The sequence below is a fragment of the Schistocerca serialis genome, chromosome 7 (assembly GCF_023864345.2).
Source record: "Schistocerca serialis cubense isolate TAMUIC-IGC-003099 chromosome 7, iqSchSeri2.2, whole genome shotgun sequence".
In the NCBI taxonomy this organism is placed as follows: Eukaryota; Metazoa; Arthropoda; class Insecta; order Orthoptera; family Acrididae; genus Schistocerca; species Schistocerca serialis.
The window spans coordinates 87444267-87465559 of record NC_064644.1 but is presented as its reverse complement, the minus strand read 5'-3'; the positions used below and the strand labels follow the sequence as shown (position 1 = coordinate 87465559).

General features: G+C 44.1%; 2 protein-coding genes across 2 annotated transcripts in view; one reads left to right on the top strand and one right to left on the bottom strand.

Annotated features, from left to right (window-relative positions):
• Positions 1-21293, top strand: part of LOC126412904 (trichohyalin-like) — a 573063-nt gene that overhangs the window by 379474 nt on the left and 172296 nt on the right. The window lies entirely within an intron of this gene.
• The window catches only part of LOC126412113 (zinc transporter 1), a 652968-nt gene that overhangs the window by 631181 nt on the left and 494 nt on the right, over positions 1-21293 (bottom strand). The window lies entirely within an intron of this gene.

Sequence of the window (21293 nt, the reverse complement as noted above, 5' to 3'; positions counted from 1 at the left end):
GTCTACGTTCTAGAGTCTGTCAGTTCAGTTTCTTTAGCATCTCTGTGACACTCTCCCACGCTCTTACAAACCTGTGAATATTCGTGCTGCCCTTCCCTGTATACGTTCAATATCCCCTGTTAGTCCTATATGGTATGGGTCTCACATAATTGAGCAATATTCCATAATGGGTCGCACGAATGATCTGTAAGCTATCTCCTTTGTAGAGTGACTACATTTCCCCAATATTCTACCAATAAAACGAAATCTGGCACGTGCTTCATCAACGACAGATCCTATGTGATCATTCCACTTCAAATTCCTACAAAGTGTTACATCCAACTATTTTAAGGAGTTGCCAGATTCCAGCTGTCACTTATATTATAGTCATAGAACAATATGTTGATCATTTTCTGACGCACACAATTTTACATTACTGAACATTTAATGAAAGTTAACAATCTTTGCATCACTTTGAAATCTTATCAAGATCTGATTGAATATTTATGCAGCTTCTTTCATGCAGTACTTCATTACAGGTAACAACACATCTGTAAAAAGTTTGCGGGTACTAATCATTAATATTCAATATTAACAGCAAGGCTCCTGGAGCACACCAGAAGTTACTTCCACATCTGACGATAATACTCTATCCTAGGTAACGTGCTGCATCCTCCCTACCAAGAAATCCGCAGTCCAGTCACAGATTTCCCTTGATATCCCTTTATGGTCGTACTTTTGACAATAAGGTTAGGTGCTGTACTGAGTCAAACGCTTTTCGTAAATCTAGAAATACTGCGTCTACTTGACTGCCTTGATCCAAAGCTTTCCGTATGTCGTGTGAGAAAAGTGAAAGTTGAGTTTCGCATTAGCGATTTTTTCGGAATCCATTCTAGTTGGCATGGAGGAAGTCATTCTCTTCGGGATACCTCATTGTGTTTGAGATCAGACTAATGTCAAGGACACTGGACGGTAGTTTTGTGGATCACTTTTACCATCCTTCTGAGAAACCGGGCGTGATCTGTGCGTTCTTTCAATTACGGGGCGCGGATTTTTGTTCAAGGTATCTAAGATAGATACAGTAAGAACGTGATAGACGATCATTCCGGCCCTCGAGATCTGTACAGTTTTAACGATTTCAGCTGTTTCTCAACACCACTGACACTAACACTTATTTCACTCATCTCTTCAATGGTGCAAGGATTAAACTGGGGCAATTCACCTAGGTTTTTCCTTGTAAAGGAACATTTGAAAACAGAAGCATTGCCGCTGTTGCTTTGCTACCCTCAATTTCAGTTCCTGTCTCATTCGCTAGCGACTGGACGTTAACTTTGATGCCAATAACAGCCTGTACATACGACCGGAACTCTGGTATGGTAGTCATTCTCTTGTCCAGCGCTAGTCGCATGGGGCCGTTGAGATCCTGCACGGCGTTGTGTTGGTTCTCCAGAAGCCACTGATTCCAGATTCCCATCACAGAACTGAAGTCTCTCTAGACCGCGATCCCGCCACTGCCTGACAGCGACATGCGCCAGCAGACATTGCTCCTTCTTACACGAGGCACACCACCATCTTGTGACCAACAAGTAACGTTTAGCTGTGATTTCTGGAGGAGTAACGCCATGTGTAATCATTCTTTGTGCGCAGTATGTACATTGAGTTACTGCTTCCTACGTTGTGCGGTCATGCTGAAATGCTGATCACTGTATTCCCCAACATGACAACTTCATCCCAGTTTGACGTTTAGTACAAGAAGCATCATTGCTAGTTGGATAAGAGTATGAAAGACCAAAAACACAACGCATTACTATGCTTCACACGGTGTAGCAAACCGGCTCGCACTCGAAATAGATTCCAGTCGTCTCGTAATGGACACAGGCCCTGCGTGGTTTTCAGGGAAATCTTATACCGTTTTCCTTGAAAACAGTCGCAAGTTAAGGTAACGATGATCACTCATCATTCTCTCTGAAGTGCACCACAAAGGCTCTATAACATTGAGATCTGGCGACTGTGATGATCTGGGGAGATGCGGCAGCTGATCCTGGTGCTCACAAAACCAGTCCTGGATGATGCGAACTGTGCGATCAGAGACCCTGCCACCGTGGAACGCAGCATCACCATTTGGGAACAAACACTGTGCTGCGTAGTGGACCTGATCAGCCAAAATGGTCACAGACCCTCGGCAGTATTAACGAGACCTCCAGAGTAACCGTGGGGCCAAAGGAGTAGCACGATATGGCTGGACATATCACCACCGAACCCCCGCCATGTTCCACTCTTGCAACATGAACTCGATCACAAATTGGAAACTGTCAAATTAGACTCACAAGGAAACGGCACGACCGTGGGGTCGGGGATTTGTCCGCAATTTTGTGTGGTGAAAGAGGACCCCTAGCACCTCAGGTGGATAAAATATTAGGACGTACTACCCGGAAAATCCCCGGAAAAATCGATCCAAAGTTTCTTAGGTGTCTTATGAGTATAAAATGTTAGTACACTGCCGAGCCGCCGCCGGCCTGGGTGTTTACGGTTCGGGTTCTTAAGCCAGGGATCTCGTGTTCGATTCTTCCTCTGGCACTTCTTTTCTTCTGCTTCATGTTCTTTGGTTATTCCGCCAATTATTCAGAAAGTTTCCCAAACCTACATTATCTTTAACAAACTAGTTTCATTATTGAATAAAAATTATTTTCTTTTTGTACAAAAAACACAATTCATGGCCGTGGGTTTTCCATTTTTCATTGTAAAGTACTTGAGGAGAAACAGTGCCTTTTTAATCAGAATAACAAAGTCGATTGGAAAACATTCAATTTTTATACATATAATAATCATAAACAAGAACCGCAGTGGTAATTATCGTAAAAACAAACAAAGCAATAATTTTTGCGACATCTTGCGCAACATATAAAATCGGATTTTTTACAATCACAGGGCGTTTGCAATAAATCTGTACAAAAACATGCAACATTAACATTTACGAAAATGTTTCGAGTTTCTGACAATTTTGAGGCAAACCAGGCATATTGAATCATGTCTCGGAATATTGGTGACGACAATTGATGGTGAATTATAGAATAAATTTTTATACAGTCTTCCCGGAAATTAATTTCACGATTCTCCTGTAACAATGCGCTGCAATTTTGCAAGCAACAGAAGAAAAAAAAAGTGCCGGAGGAGGAATAGAACCCGAGACCTTTGGCGTAAGGGTCCCAGCGCTGACCATGTAGGCCAAACGGCGGCTCGGCAGTGGACTAACATTCTATACTCATAAAGCACCTATTTTCCGAGGAGTGCGTCCTAATATTTTTACCACGTGAGGTGTTAGGGGTCCTCTTTCACCACAAAAAACTGTGGAGAAATCCCCGACCCCACGGTCGTGCCGTCTCCTTGTCAGTCGACCAAATGGTTTTCTTCCACTGCTCCACAGTCCAGGTTTTATGGTTTTGGTACAATTTCCTTCAATTACGGGGCTATGCATCATTGATGAGTGGTTTTGGAATTCTAGGCCGTCCTGCAGCTCCCTGATTGTGGAGTTCTCTTCGTGTTATTTTCGAGCTGACGGGGTTATTGAGTGCAACATTCAATACAGCAATGATTTTCGCAGCTGTCGTCCTCATTTTTCGTCACAGTCCTCTCCAATGATCGTCTGTTAGGATAATTCAACACACACTTTCATTCGCGTTGTGAGTTAGTGGATGATGATCTCCGCTTTCTCTGTATGTGGTGTAAATCTTCGATACGGTGGCTCTCGAAACACCAAACACCTCGTCTCCCTTCGTTAAGGAAGCACCCAGCATAAGAGCATAATTTTCCCACTTTCGGGTTCACTTAGCTCACAGCCAAACAGAACGATGTTCCGACCGTAACTCACACCTGTAACGTATTTTTTTTAATCTTATGGGACTTAATTGCTAAGGTCATCAGTCCCTAAGCTTACACACTACTTAACCTAAATTATCCTAAAGGCAAACACACACACCCATGCCAGAGGGAGGACTCGAACCTCCGCCGGGACCAGCCGCACAGTTCATGACTTCAGTGCCTGAGACCGTTCGGCTAATCCCGCGCGGTGGTAACGTATTGAGGGCATTACAAAAGTGCCGTTCTTGCCCAAATGAAGCAGTACAACCTGCAGGTTTGGCTAGCTTCTGTATTTTTGTTCAGGCATGAGTTTCTCGCGGTGTTTGCTTATTTTTGTCCAATACCTGTGTGTGTAGTTGAACAGCTCGCCGCTGCCGTCGCCTCAGCAGCGCCGGCAGAAATCCGCCAAGTGCGTTCCCCAGAGCCCAGCGACGTGTTCCGCGCCTCCCTGCTACCTGCAGCCGCAGCAGTCGATAGCAGAGCAAACGCCGCAGCGGCGCGAGCACTAGCGTCTAGCGGCGTGCGGCCCACTGTAGTGATGGAAATGGCCGAATGATGATGTTTCTAATATAAAGCAAGCGTAGAGAAGAGAAAAGATTTTAACTTAGATACGCACGTAGCTTTTATAGATTATAAACAAGCTGTTGACAAAACCAGTGGACACCTGTGGCAGATTACGTAAAAAAAAAAGAGAGACTACCCAAAGCATCTACAGGGTGTTTCAAAAATGACCGGTATATTTGAAACGGCAATAAAAACTAAACGAGCAGCGATAGAAATACACCGTTTGTTGCAATATGCTTGGGACAACAGTACATTTTTAGGCAGACAAACTTTCGAAATTACAGTAGTTACAATTTTCAACAACAGATGGCGCTGCAAGTGATGTGAAAGATATAGAAGACAACGCAGTCTGTGGGTGCGCCATTCTGTACGTCGTCTTTCTGCTGTAAGCGTGTGCTGTTCACAACGTGCAAGTGTGCTGTAGACAACATGGTTTATTCCTCAGAACAGAGGATTTTTCTGGTGTTGGAATTCCACCGCCTAGAACACAGTGTTGTTGCAACAAGACGAAGTTTCCAACGAGGGTTTAATGTAACCAAAGGACCGAAAAGCGATACAATAAAGGATCTGTTTGAAAAATTTCAACAGACTGGGAACGTGACGGATAAACGTGCTGGAAAGGTAGGGCGACCGCGTACGGCAACCACAGAGGGCAACGCGCAGCTAGTGCAGCAGGTGATCCAACAGCGGCCTCGGGTTTTCGTTCGCCGTGTTGCAGCTGCGGTCCAAATGACGCCAACGTCCACGTATCGTCTAATGCGCCAGAGTTTACACCTCTATCCATACAAAATTCAAACGCGGCAACCCCTCAGCGCCGCTACCATTGCTGCACGAGAGACATTCGCTAACGATATAGTGCATAGGATTGATGACGGCGATACGCATGTGGGCAGCATTTGGTTTACTGACGAAGCTTATTTTTACCTGGATGGCTACGTCAATAAACAGAACTGGCGCATATGGGCAACCGAAAAGCCCCATGTTGCAGTCCCATCGTCCCTGCATCCTCAAAAAGTACTGGTCTGGCCCGCAATTTCTTCCAAAGGAATCATTGGCCCATTTTTCAGATCCGAAACGATTACTGCATCACGCTATCTGGACATTCTTCGTGAATTTGTGGCGGTACAAACTGCCTTAGACGACACTGCGAACACCTCGTGGTTTATGCAAGATGGTGCCCGGCCACATCGCACGGCCGACGTCTTTAATTTCCTGAATGAATATTTCGATGATCGTGTGATTGCTTTGGGCTATCCGAAACATACAGGAGGCGGCGTGGATTGGCCTCCCTATTCGCCAGACATCCCTGTGACTTCTTTCTGTGGGGACACTTGAAAGACCAGGTGTACCGCCAGAATCCAGAAACAATTGAACAGCTGAAGCAGTACATCTCATCTGCATGTGAAGCCATTCCGCCAGACACGTTGTCAAAGGTTTCGGGTAATTTCATTCAGAGACTACGCCATATTATTGCTACGCATGGTGGAGATGTGGAAAATATCGTACTATAGAGTTTCCCAGACCACAGCGCCATCTGTTGTTGAAAATTGTAACTACTGTAATTTCGAAAGTTTGTCTGCCTGAAAATGTACTGTTGTCCCAAGCATATTGCAACAAACGGTGTATTTCTATCGCTGCTCGTTTAGTTTTTATTGCCGTTTCAAATATACCGGTTATTTTTGAAACACCCTGTAAATAGTTCTGTAAAAACTCTTTACAAAGAAACAAAAGTAATAATCAAAAATGGACATAATTTGTCCAAACAGGTAATAATAAGACAAGAGTTAGATAAGAATGTGGCCCGTCTCCAATTCTTTTCAACATCTACGTAGATGACCTAGTCAGACGTGATGACTGGGTGTTGTGTGATGTCCTTAGGTTAGTTAGGTTGAAGTAGTTCTAAGTTCTAGGGGACTGATGACCATAGATGTTAAGTCCCATAGTGCTCAGAGCCATTTGACCTAGTCAGAGCTTCGAAACAAAGTACCACATATGGTATAAAGATCGAGAGAGATAAATATTTTAATGCTTTACCATACACATATGATCAAATAACAATTCAGTACAATGAAGACCACCTTCAAAGCGCCGTTTATCACCTTAATTTGCTTGCTTCTAACAAGGAGACGGCACGACTGTGGGGTCGGGGATTTGTCCAAAATTTTGTGTGGTGAAAGAAGACCCCTAACACCTCACGTGGTTTAAATATTAGGACGCACTACTCTGAAAATCCCGAGAAAAATCGATCCAAAGTTTCTTACGTGCCTTATGAGTATAAAATGTTAGTCCATTGCCGAGCCGCCGTCTGGCCTAGAAGGTTAGGGCTCAGACTATGAGTTCTACGCCAGAAGTCTCAGGTTCGATTCCTCCTGTGACACTTTTTTTTCTTCTGTTTCATTTTCTTTTGTTATTCCACCAATTATTCAAAAAGATTCCCAAACCTACATTATATTTAAAACATTATTTAACTGAAGAACGGAAAGTTTTTCAGTCACTGAAAAATATTCGTGTTCGTGCTCGTTGATATTTTTTGTAGGCAGAAAACATGTATTTACCTGTTTGGTCAGTATTTATCACATAATCCTCATGGTATTGGGGGATTAAACGGCACGTCTGCCGACGAAAGTTTTCTGCAGGCGCCTGGATGTCCTCCATTGACGCCGCTTCTTTTTTCGAAACCAGTTTCGTGATCTTGCGTTGTGAAATTCTGGGCTTCTGTTTAAATGCCGTGACCCATCGATCAGACGCCCTGCATTTGAAATCGACGAATTGTACGGCCGCAGCCAATCCCCATTGCTGTAAATTTCTTGTCGTGACTTGCTGTCTTGCTTCCACGAAACGGTCGTAGGTCCACGAATCTATCTCCTCAAATTTATCCATTCGCGTACCACCACTTTTAATATCTTTCTCCCATTGTGAAAGATGTTCTTTTCTCTTCAATTGGCGACATCCTGTTTTTGCAATTAAATTATTTTCCGTCAAAGCTTTTCATAATACACCACTGCGTCCCTCAAACGTAATTTTGAAAGATCACTACGAATGGATTATTCAGGAATTTCTTCTCCTATTCCAGATGAGCCAGCATCATCTTCAGTCGACATGTTTAACCTCGGATCGGAATAACACGTTGAAATTTGAAACATGCACGTCTATTCACGACGAAATCGAAAAACAAACTGCCATTTACTTCTCACGGTTCGCGCACAGTCCTATGCGCAGATGATCGTTATAATCCCAAGGGGACCCTTACAAAGCCCCATTAGACCTCGAAACCCCATAAAACGAAATAGAACAACGAGCAAGAATATATTTCATTGAATGAAAAACTTAACGTTCTTGAGCTAAAATAATGTAAGTTTGGGAAACTTTTTGAATAATTGGTGGAATAACAAAAGAAAATGAAACAAAAGAAAAAAAGGTACCACAGGAGGAATCGAACCCGAGACCTCTGGCGTAAGAGTTCGAGTCTGAGCCCTAACCGTCTAGGCCAGACGGCGGCTCGGCAATGGAACTAACATTTTATACTCATAAGACACCTAAGAAACTTTGGATCGATTTTTCTCGGGATTTTCAGAGTAGTGCTTCCTAATATTTTAACCACGTGAGATGTTAGGGGTCTTCTTTCACCACACAAAATTTCGGACAAATCCCCGACCCCACAGTCGTGCCGTCTCCTTGTAAGTGTAACGAACATCTCCACTAATAAAACGAAGATTATGGCATGTAAGGGCAGATACCTAAAACTGTAATAAAATAATGTAATACTGGACCATGTCACCCACGTTCAATACCTCAGCAATGACGTAGAACGAAGTTTCGACTCAAACTGATAACAAAATCCTAAAATTTAACGCAATCTGTAAAACAAAAATACAATACAAAAAAGCTGCGAAAGAGACTCACATGAAGTGTTACAAAGTCATGGCAGTACCTCCTATGCTCTATGCATCTGAAACCTGAGTTTCCATGCAAAAGGGTACGATCCAGGCTGCGGAAAATATACTTCTCCGTAGCATCAGAAATAGGACATCAGAGACATATTACAAGCCAATCCAATGCACAAGAAAGTAGATACAAACATAAACAGATGGTAGGAACATGTAGATAAAGCTCGTGAAAATATACTTCCAAAACAAATTCTTGACTACAAAGGCACTCTCTTTAGTAGAGTTCTTGCATCTTTTACGTGTTCTGCCAATAAAACTCAATCTTTGGTTCGCACTCCCCACAATATTTTCTAGGTGATCGTTCCAATTTAAGTTCTTCGTAATTATTTTCATCCCCGGGTATTTAGTTGAACCGACAACTTTTAAATTCGTGTTATTTATTTTGTAACCGAAATTTAACGAATCCTTTTTAGTATTCATGTGGAGGATCTCAAACTTTTTATTGTTCACTGTCACCTGCCACTCATCGCACCACGCAGGTGTCTTGTCTGAATCGTTTTGAAATTGGTTTTCATCACATAATGGCTCTGTGAGACGGTAAACGCGAACAATCTAAGGCGGCTGTTCACATTGTGTGCCAGATCGTTTATATAAATTGGAAACAACGGAAGGTCTGTTACACTTTCTTGCGGGACTCCAAATATCAATTCTGTTTAATTCGATGTCTTCCCTTCAGTCAGTGACCTTTCTGACAGGAAATCAGGATTCCAGTCCCACAACTGAGACTACATTCAATAGTCACGCAACTGAATTAGAAGCCATTTGTGAGGAACAGCCTCACACGCCTTCTGGTATGTGACAACAGATCTTTTTGTTTGAGTCACGAGTAATTCATAATACACACACACACACACACACACACACACACACACACACACACACACACACGTTCTAAAATCCTACTGTAAATCGACTTCTGTGGCATGGGTCTGTAATTTAGCGAATTCTATTTACGGATCTTTCGTAGAACAAGCGGTCGTTTATGATTACCCAATATGGACTACTGCATCAGCACACTGTGAAAGGAACGTAATATCTAATGAGACAACATCGGACAAGAAACCCAGCGCCTTGCAGAAATAAAAGCTTCTCTGGAAAAAAAAGGAAAATGTTAACATCTAACGTAAATTTACATGTTTTCGAACCATTTTCTGGAAGTATTTGTTTGGAATACAGCGTTATGCGGAAATGAATCATGGATGATAAGCAGAACAGGCGATGAGAGAGAAGTGGAGCTCCTGAAATACGAAGAAAGCTGAAAATTAGGTGGATGGATCAAGTATCTACTAAAGAAGTGCTGAATAGAGAAAGAAGAGTTAGGTTGACGGAACACATTTTGCCATTAGTAGTTAATTTGATACTGTAGGCCGTAAATATTGCAGAAGGAAGACAAGGATCGAACATGTTGATATTGTTAGTGTGTACGTCAACAAAATCTTGTTTGCTTTCAAGCTAGGTCATTTAGAATAAAGTTCTCTAGCTTTCGACAACTTCGTAACTGACGCCATGTCTTATGAACCGTGACCCTTTTGTTATAATAAACAACCGTCTGGATCACAACATTTTTAATTTAGCAACAACCGGTTTCGATCTGCGTAGCATGTCGTTGTTGCTTATCACCTTCTTCAGATCTAAGTTGAAAGAAAAAGGAAACAACAACAATGATTTTTTAGAGAAGTGTCATATTACTAACCCCTGTCTCATAATAATACACATAACAAAAACATATATGAACTCAGACGCACGTTCCCGGCACCGAAAAGTGCAGTAGGTCAACGTTTGTGGAACTCACAAAAAAACAAGGTCGTTGTGGGGTAAAAATTTCGTATACCCACGTGGCATGTGCGTAAGCCACAGATGAATACATTAAAACAGAGCAAGACTATTTCTCCACATATAATTAAATGAAAAATTAATAAAAATTCAAAGACAATGTAGTACCTTTCAGCGTGAGTGATGAGTTACACAGTAATAGATAAAAAACGGTTATAAACGTACTGACAGCAACTGTGCACCGGAAATTTTCGTTCTTGTTTACATATAGTATTTTAAAAAGTAGTGCAGAATTACCGTACATACCTGTCATTACCTTCATTTTAATGACTTAGGATAGAAATACGCTGAGGTCTCTTACTGTAAGATAGAAAGGAGGAGAGAGGGTTAAGGTAAAGGAGTATAGTTACGAAATAACCGTAACTGCAGTAATGTACGTTTCACCATGAATGATGCGTTACACAGTAAGATAAAGCGCAAATTTTCCAAAAGTGCTGGCAGCACACGTGTAGCGAGCATTTCTGTTCGTTTATTTTCGGCAACTATCTCTGCGATCATCATCAGGAGTGAAACTTCTGACTGCCGGGGCTGAAACGGTGTTCCGCTTACACACGCGAGGCGACAGCGTCTGGAAGTTCCCAGAGGGAGATAGGGGGGTGGGGCGGGGGGGGGGGGGGGGGGGGCAAGTAACACATGAGCGGGGTGGCACGCCCACAACTACAGTGAACCGCAGGCCGCGAGCAAGACAGACCGCGCGCGCAGCCTACGTCACGAACGTAGGCCTGAGCTATCTCGCTCGCTGAACTCAGCAGGCAAAATGTGTTTCTGAACCTGTTGAGTCGCAACTGGATGCGTATGTACTAACGAGAATTGCATTGTAAGATGGCAAGAACTATGCCCCTCACATGAAGTCATTAAAGATCACCTAACTCACGTTGAGCGAACAGTAGGGCTGAACAAAAATGACTGACAAGACACAATGCATCTTGTAGAGGGTATAGTATGGACGTATTGAAATAATTGATGTCGGGTGATGGTTTTAAAGTAATTCACACGACGTGAAAACTTTGTGGAAATGCGCCGATTTACTGGAGGCTAGTTTATCCCAGGGAAGTATTCGAGTTGACCATGGCCGGCTGGGGAGCGGCGAAGGGAAGCGACAATAGGCAGCTTAGGGCGGCTCAAGCTCTGAGAAAGCGGTAACGGAGCGCGGCCTCCAGCTGCCTTAAGATGAGTGACAGTGAATGGGTGGTTGACCCCGTGCCGGTGTACCGGGAAGCAGACGGAGAACTTGTACGCCTGTTGGTAAATGTCTGTCTACCCGTTCTCAGTGAAACATACGAGAAAGCCGCGCAAAGCTACCGTGGAGCGGTCAACAGAGGCCAAAATACGTGTGTTTGTGACTATAGCAACTCCACACTGAATTCACGGTCCACAGAGTCTGAAGTAAATCTGGTGAAGAGCGACAGAATGAGATATGCCGGCCTCCGATGGGAACATAGGACCGAGGAATTTGAAGTACTCTCCTGGGAGTCAGAATTCCAGAAAAATTGGTGTTTTGTGCAGACGCCAACCCTGATGGGTGGCCTGGGAGCAGCTAAATAGCATAAGTTGAGAGGAAGGGAAATTTTTTGGGAATTTGTTCACTTCCCAGAGCAGGCATTGGTCGACGCTGGGAAGCGACACATAATTAACGCGACTTGCGCTGCAATTGGCGTAAGTGATTTTGCTGGAGGGGAAACCGAGGTGAAGAGCGGACTGTGAGAAGTCTCCATAGGAGTCTTCCATTCCCAGCTTGCCTAGAGTGCGGACGTGGCGTTCTTTACTCAGCTTGCCTGAGAAAGAGTGAGCATCTCTGCAGTTTAGGACTTAGCAAATGGAACGATTGAGCTTGGAGATAGGAAGTTTTAGTTCAGCTATGTACTGAGCAAGATAGCTAGGAGTGAATAGACGAGCACAGCCTTGCAGCACCACGAGGTTGGCCGACGTCCGCACAACGACGCCGGTCCGCCACGCTGTATTCGGTGATATTGCGCCCGCATCGGCCACTGATTAGTTTGTTGGATCACATCGGCAAAGTTTCCTTGAGGGTTTCATGGGCCGTGTATTGTAGAATTCTTCTCGCACTTCGCATTACGCCTGGGTCAGTCGATAGGAATTAGTTTTGAGTTATCGCGCTTTACTCCACGCAAACGCAATTTATTACCACTGCCTGATAGGAGAGTCTTGTTACGTGATGATTGAAGGTCGGGAGTTAAAATAAATTTGTACTAATCGCCTGCATCTGTTTTCAATCAAGTAGTTGAAATCCCAAGTTACTTTCTTAATTAATTTTATGTTCAACATTTGCATCTGGTGTTCAATAGCTGTATATAACATCAATGTGCACCCCTTTTTAATTAAAAGTGATCAATTCTGAATCAATTAATATCAACACTGCCACCGCAGTTCAATCAGGAGTCACAGGGCCTTATTACTTTTTTTGCGTTATCTGATATTGCGGCAGTTTTGCCCTCTCTGTTGATCTGTTAGTCAATTAGCTGGGGCGAACACACGCCAAAACCAGATAAGTGACGGGTGGGGTGTTACAGCATCTTCTACTGGAATCTGCTGTTATGTAGTCTTACTGATTACTAATTGTACAACAAAATTTAAGATCTATTCTCGACATAAATGGTATAACGGCTTGTTTATAGGATTTAGCCTCTTCTGCGTAACAGTCCTCATTTCATACAAGATGTGGTGCCTTATGGAACTGATAATCATTTTGGCACGATTTCAATTGTATTGTACCCCAGTACAGCCATAACAAATTATTAGTAGGCCTGTGGACTGCCTATCATTAACTGTAAGACTCCACAATAGAGGATTCCAGTAGGGGATGAGTTCTCGTTTCTAAGTACACACGCAGTTACGAGTTAACACGTGCAGAAACGCAGTTTGTCTTCTGAGCTGAGCGAGCGACCGTGACGGACTCACCGCGCCGCGGCCTGCCTTTCTCGCACGCCTCGCGTGGCACCCAGTGACGTCACACGGAGCGAGGGGCGAGGGGCTGGCGCCACACTTAACGCCGGCACGGTAGCTCAGCGTGTTCGGTCAGTGGGTGAGCTGCCCTCTGTAATAAAAAAAACTGAGTTGGGGGGTAGGACGTCAAACGGGCCGACTTGGAGCAGGAGAGCCACCACCAGACATTTTAATTCCCAGTGCCTATACTTCTACAAATAAATCCATAAAGCTTTTTCAGCACGACCAGGAAGGATTCAAGATTCTCACTCATAACAGCGGCAGATCAAAAACATAACAAAATACATTTTTTTTCAGATATGAAATTTCATCATTTTTTCACTTACTGTTGGCTGCATTTGTTGCTATAGGTACATTTTTCTTCACAAGTAAGAGAGATTCTTTGATGAATTTTGCACAGCTTACAAACCATACTTACAGATGTATGAAACTCTAGAATTTTCCAAATCTGTTTAAAAATTGTGGTAAAAATTGAGATAATTAACTACAAAATTTGATTTTTTTCTAAACATAAAGTTTAAAACGTAACAGCTCATTCATCTTTTCGTAAGTTAAATAGAATCTAGAGTTTCAGACACCTGTAAGTATGGTTTGTATGCTGTGCAAAATTCACCGAAGAATCTCTCTTACTTATGAAGAAAAGTGTACCTATAGCAACAAATGCAGCCAATAGTAAGTGAAAAATTATGAAATTTCACATTTAAAAGAATTTATTTTATGTTTTTGAACTTCCGCTGCTATGAGTGTCAATCCTGAATCCTTCCTGGTCATGCGACAAAGTTTTATGAATTTACTTGTATAAGTATAGACAGTGGAAATTAAAATGTCCTGTAGTGCGTCTCCTGCTCTAAGTCGGCCCGTTTGACGTCCTACCCCCCCCCCCCCCCCCCCCTTAATCGATCAACAACGAACTTCAACGGATGTCTTACGACGTCCGCCCCGAGCAGATGCAACGAAAAAAAGCTTACAAAATGAGATTAAAAAAAAAGAAAAAAAACACCGCTGCGCCTGTTGCAGCCCTGTGAGCCCCCAGCATCCGTCTCTCCTTGCGCCCGGTGTCCAAAGTACGCTGTCTTGCCCTACTAACATCTCTAATCTCGGTTAAAATTGTCGCAATTTAATCTAATCTCCACCGCGTCCTATGTAACGAAATCATTACCTCAAGTCGCAAGAGCCAAGACCTCGCCTTTCCAAATTGTATTTTATGCCAGAGCTCTAGGCAATGTTTAGCACGGCCGACTTGTTCAGTTCCATTTGCTTTATACAGCGCGTAAGTTTAATACAGCTCAGCTACAGTCTAACTCTTTCGGCCTTTCTAGATGCTACCAAATACGCAAGAAATGACGGCACTTTAAAGCGTACGTCGTCTTTAACGGAGCGAAAGAAATCTCCGATCTTAGCAGCGGACCGGGACAATCCGTGTCTGAATCCGTCTCTCAGCGCAGGCGTACCATTTTGCAGACAGTACGCAACGAATGCTGCCGGCTTGGCGTCTACAATCGGTGTGACATCACGATGACGTCAGTGTGAAATCATGGCGGGAAGCTGTCTGATTAGCTGTGACGTGACAACAAATGAGCCCTTTTATTGCTTCTACGATGGCCTATCCATTATCTGTGTTACGCATAACCCGAATTCATTCCTCTCCAGCACGCAGTGAGCTGTTCAAAAGTTCGGGGAAACAGTGGTATAGAGGCCACCTGTTTGAGTTAGGGAATGGCTTACACATGGCTGAATTCATTACTTAGTGGCTGAATTACTTACGTGGTTCAAAATGGGTCTGAGCACTATGGGACTTAACTACTGTGGTCATCAGTCCCCTAGAACTTAGAACTACTTAAACATAACTAACCTAAGGACATCACACACATCCATGCCCGAGGCAGGATTCGAACCTGCGACCTTAGCAGTCGCGCCGTTCCGGACTGCGCGCCTAGAACCGCTAGACCACCGCGGCCGGCACTTACGTGGTATACGCACATTGTTTTTCGTAAACAAGTGGCGATTAGACGCAACCAGTCAAATAGCTCCCCGCCAAGTGACGTCGTAGGTGGATGCGGTATAACTACATCTACATCTACATTTACACTCCGCAAGCCACCCAACGGTGTGTGGCGGAGGGCACTTTACGTGCCACTGTCATTACCTCCCATTTCTGTTCCAGTCGCGAATGGTCCGCGGGAAGAACGACTGCCGGAAAGCCTCCGTGCGCGCTCTAATCTCTCTAATTTTACATTCGTGATCTCCTCGGGAGGTATAAGTAGGGGGAAGCAATATATTCGATACCTCATCCAAAAACGCACCCTCTCGAAACCGGGACAGCAAGCTACACCGCGATGCAGAGCGCCTCTCTTGCAGAGTCTGCCACTTGAGTTTGCTAAACATCTCCGTAACGCTATCACGCTTATCAAATAACCCTGTGACGAAACGCGCCGCTCTTCTTTGGATCTTCTCTATCTCCTCCGTCAACCCTATCTGGTACGGACCCCACACTGATGAGCAATACTTAAGTATATGTCGAACGAGTGTTTTGTAAACCACCTCCTTTGTTGATGGACTACATTTACTAAGGACTCTCCCAATGAATCTCAACCTGGTACCCGCCTTACCAACAATTAATTTTATATGATCATTCCACTTCAAATCGTTCCGCACGCATACTTCCAGATATTTTACAGAGTAACTGCTACCAACTCTAGAGTTGTTGGAGAGTCCACGTGACGGAAGCGACTAGCTTGTCATCATATCACACGACAGATTTCTGATTGGGTGTTTCAACTGGTCTTACACCCCTATTTAAGGCTGGTGCTAATTATGATATACACACTGTCCAATCAAAAATATCCCGGCACCTCTTTCTAATGCTGAATTGACCGCCAGATGTTAAGAGGGGCGAACCCGTCAGTATAAAAGAAGGCGGGGATTGTTGTGTTGTCAGCAGGGAAGCAACCAGTAACAGCAGAACGGGTTGGACTGATTGTAAGTGATTTCCACGGCAAGTGGAAGGAGAGAGGTATTGAGATATCGCAAGTGGGAGGTGTTTCTGTCTGTATGATAAAACCCCTTCCCCTGGAAAATTCCTCTCGTTCACAGCTCCTCTGCACAGCACAGATGACGCGTCACTCATCTCATTTGTACAGAGACTGCAGCGCACGTGAGCTGAGTATTTGCTTCCGCCGCCCTGTGTGGAATGCTTTAGTAGTAATTAACGCTCACCAACCTGCACTCTCATAGTTCTTGTCCCCTGTGCAGAAAACGGCGCGTAGGTCGTGAATCCGTTATCCTGAGGCTGTAATGAACTCTTAGCAAGGAACTGGTATTCTATGAATAATAAAATTTTCAGTTAGTTTGTCTGTACGGGATACCACTCGCTTTTTATTTGTAGAATAGGGAAACTCAATTACATTCCACTTTATGAATTACAAATAATTTCCAGTCTTCACACTTGCATAAAAAATAAAACAATGAACTGTGTATTTGAGGAATTACTATCAGGTTGTCCTCTATTGCGTGTCCAGATATTGCTAATTACACCTTTAACGATACCGGCCAAGCCGACTTGTCTGTCTTCCGAGGCTGTCCAACCAGCTCTGATCTTAAAGCTGAACCGCTTCGTCCGCCCGCCATCCAATTTAGGCGCGATCCGAAGATCTCCGAAGTGATCCGTCTGCCTTTTCGCTTAGCTATTGTTTATTATATTTCTGGCACTTAATAATTTTGAAATAATGGAATGGTAGCCTGCTAATGAGAGATGCTTTTAACTGAAATGCAAGTAAATTCACTGTTTAGTTTTTCGAATATTAATAATAGAAATTTATCATTGTGGCGCGCTACTTCCGAACGCAGAAGCCAATCGCGGAGAAGGACCACAATTTAGGCGGTCTTTCACACGATATCCGTACCCAACAAACCGTCTGTCGTCGGTACCTCACACCACATTACGCCATCTTCTCACCGCTGCCATCTCAACTGCTCTAAGAAGGGCCCCTTGTAGCCGAATGTGATGGCTGTAAAGCCAGAAATATTACATGTGAACTGGCCACTGGATGCAGCCTGAGTAATAAATATTAAAAACCATCCTAAAGCCAAGATCGGCCAAAATAATTTTATTCAAGACAACCGGTTTCAATAGTCTTAGCTGTCATCATCGGGTCTTAATTTTTTTTATTTACTTATTTATTTATTTATTTATTTTTTGCAGCAAAATACGTTCAGTTCATTTTCGCTGAACTTCATGAAAACGATGTCAACTGGATAAAACCCAAGCGTTTTAAAAGTTTGTCATCACTAAAATGTTTAAAAACGCACAGCACCTTGTCCAAAAGGCCACGTCCTTACACATAGTGCTCACAGATGCTTGTGCGGTACACAATACCACATCTGTTTACATACGTTGGGCGCATAAAACAGATCCATGAGGGACATTTCAATACTTCTAAAGCTGTCCAAGTTGACCGTTGACGATTTGACTGTGAACTGGAAACGAGAAGAAACAACGACACCTAAACCAAGCAAGGTCAGGCGGAACTCGTGTACTGGCGGGCAGGCACCGTCGAGCATCGCAGAGTGCTACCGGCAGTCCAGCCAGCACAAAGACAGTGCGTAGGGAGTTAGAAAGCTCCAGTAGCTCGTCACAAGCAAACATTTCGGTAATCAATGCTAAGTGACGCTTCGGGTGGTGTCAGGAGTGACGAATCCCTCTATACCGTGCTGCAACTCGACAGAAGGGCCTGCTTATGGCGAATGCCTGGAGAACGTCACCTGCGTATGATTTTTTTCTTAATGGTTAGGGCGTGACCACCCCCCCCCCCCCCTTACTGCGCTTCAAGAAAATCAGCGCATTTAATAGCATTGCGTGCTGCGTACAGTAGAGGAACATATCGGAGACGAGGATTGTACCGGCACGACAATGCGTCCTGTTATAAGTCAAGATCTGTGAAGCTATGGTTTGTGTACAAGAACATTCCAGAAACGGACTGGACAGCCTGTAACTGCCCTCTAAACGCAACGGGACACCTCTGGGATGAGTCAAACCGTAGACCTCGCTCCACCTGCCAGCGTCTGACGTCACTGCTTTCTGTGGTTTCCGCTCTTGATGAAAGCTGGGCTGCCATTCATCTGTAGACACTGAGACACCTCACCGAGTGTGTCCACAGCCGACATCAAGCCGCCATAAAAGCGAAGAGCGGACGCTCCCCGTGTTAAGTCTACTTTTAGGCGTCCGTGTAGTGTCGATGAGACTACAAATAACCTGGCCTAGCCTCGTGAGACTATTCGCAGAGTAGTCTCTCGCCCGTTTGACACTTTTACATTCATCAATGTACTTTGTTTTAATCTGAAGATGGCACGTAGATACGCCGAAACTGGTAACAAAATGAAATTAAATTTGCGAAATGGACTATCAAGGACTTTTGTGAATCGACAGCTTCAATAAAACAAACTGCGTTTCTCCATTTTTACCACGCCGAACAGTTAAGATTGGTCCTTTACTGAGAAACGCTTATCTTGCTATCGTGAGTCTGCATTTTATACAGTTTGTCCCAGGGGGAGCGGTCAGTATTCAGGCACGATCATTCGGAGCAAACAAGTCTGGTAAACACGGGCTCTAAAATGCATTCCTCAAGGGCTGTAAGCAATGCATCTTCGATACTGTGAAACACACCACTCCTACTCTTTGTTTGCCATATTTTGGGAGGAGGTACCATGGACCAAAAGAAAAAAAGTCCGGTAAACGTTGGATTTAAAGCTCATGAGCTAAGAGCTTTAAAGGTACACATGTTAGAGCCATGTTTACTAGAAATTTTTGTTTCGAATGACCGAGTCATAACACCATATGTTAATCATTCCTCCTGGGACACCCTCGTATAATCTCTACTTCGGCAATGTCATCTACTAGTATGCTACAATTGGGGAAATTCGGTTGGTTGTGTTGAGGAAGGAGACCAGACAGCGTGGTCATCGGTCTCATCGGATGAGGGAAGGATGGCGAAGGAAGTCGGCCGTGCCCTTTCAGAGGAACCATCCCGGCATTTGCCTGGAGTGATTTAGGGAAATCACGGAAAACCTAAATCAGGATGGCCGGACGCGGGATTGAACCGTCGTCCTCCCGAATGCGAGTCCAGTGTCTAACCACTGCGCCACCTCGCTCGGTGGGGAAATTCGGTTCCTCGCGGAGTGGAACCGGCCGTCTTTCTTCTCACGCAGATCAGAATGAACTTGGAAGGAAGGGAGAAAATGAGACTATGAGACTTACCCATGCTGCAAACAACCCCTAACCCACCCCCTCCCCCACACACTATTCATCATTTCCTAGAGACCTCAAATATGTGGAGATAGTAAACCCCAAGAACAGAGCAATAGTAGAGCATCTTTTTAAGAAGTAGTTCATTTTCCGAAATAATGTTGTCTACTGTACGTGATTGAGCTGGAGGATTCATTTTAAAAAGCACTCCAAGATCTCTTACGTCTCGAGCATAGCGCAAAGTAGTGTTTTCCGGAAAGATAACGCCTTTTTGACCCAGTTTCTGGACTGACCTGTTTTTCTCAGACTTGGTCACATGTGGCAGGTATCCCTCAGGTACGGCTAGGCCCCTCCACTGGAGGCGACAAGTCGGATCCCGCACAACGTTTCCACTGCTGGTGCCAGCTTTGCCACCAATCGTTCAGATGCGTCTGCTTCGGTTTCGCGTGTCTGTGCACGTCGGGTGTCCTCCATTCTAACAAAGCACAACACGGTTGCCTGCAGGCGTCTCTCTAGAGCTGCTACAGCGTCGCTCTACCGCTTTTCACTCGCAAACAAAAGGTGCGTACCGGCCACATCCACATCGGTCCTGAGACTCAGGTATGGGATCGGCTCGGTAGACTTCTCGAGCGGTAGAACCCGGTATTTTACTAGACGAAGAGAGTTCATCATGGGCGAAAGTAACGTCAGCTGTGCTCCAGAGAGGAATGATACGAGCTATCCTCTTTTCCCGGTACCCAAGCCACCCGTCAGATATGGATGACAGCAGTCTAATACTGTTTGCTACAGCGTACAGGAAAGTGCCGTCGTTGCATGACTGCAGGGCGGATCAAGGTGATCTGATCAGAATTTCTGTTTAGGGCGATGGGTGGCAGCTCGCAAGTATCCTCCGCCATACACCACTCAGCGCCCTGCGGAATATGCACATGGGTGTGTGTGGATGGGTGGGCATTTAACTGTGCAGTCAAAGGCTTGTAGCACACATCGATGGAGACTTTGTTTACGTACTCGGCTAACGTTTGTACTGGTGTACAGCAGGCTTCAACATAAAAACGTAACCGTTACAACAGGGGTAAGCACACTACTGAGGATCCATTACAGCAACACATGCAGCACACAACTATTTAGACCAAACCTCAGACCTTCGAGTGACTGTATAACATCCACATTGGGCCGTAAATCTATGAATTAACAGTGTTCGAAAGCTATATGGCTGAAAAGAAAAGAGCAAGTGTCCGAAGAGCTGCTGTATTTCTAAATCAAACACAGTTTACTATCCACTATGAAAATAAATACCTGACAACAGCAGAATGTTGTCTATTACATATCGTAGTATGTCTTAAAGTAGATTGAGGTTGAAAACTGGTGACCTTTTCAGAAGATGCTCAATTCCTTTTAGAGTGCTTTAAGACGAGAACATCGAAAATTTAGTGGTATTAGCCTTTGCTGTAAAGGCTTTCTATCCGGTGACTGGTTTGATGCTGCTACTTTACCATTTGTTAAGTCTCGATATCTGCCTGAATACTGCACGCTGTATGCACTTGCACCTGCCTAAGGTAGTAACGCATTGATCTCTACAATTCCTTCTGGTACCAAATTAACTATTCCTTTATGTCTCATAATGTGTTCGATCATTCCATCGCTTCTTTTAGTCTAGCTCGAGCCTAAACGTGGTAGTACCTCCTCTCTAGTTATACCATCTAACGATCTTCAGCAATTTTCTGTAGCACTACATTCCAAAAGTTTATATTCTCTCTTTCTCTGTCGACGTTTCACTTCCATGTAAGGCTACAACCCACACAAATACTTTCAGAAGAAACTTCCAAACAAATTTATACTAGTTGTCAAGAATGGCAATTCTTTTTACTTTTTTGCGGAAGCTTTTCTTCCCGTTGCCATTCCACAAT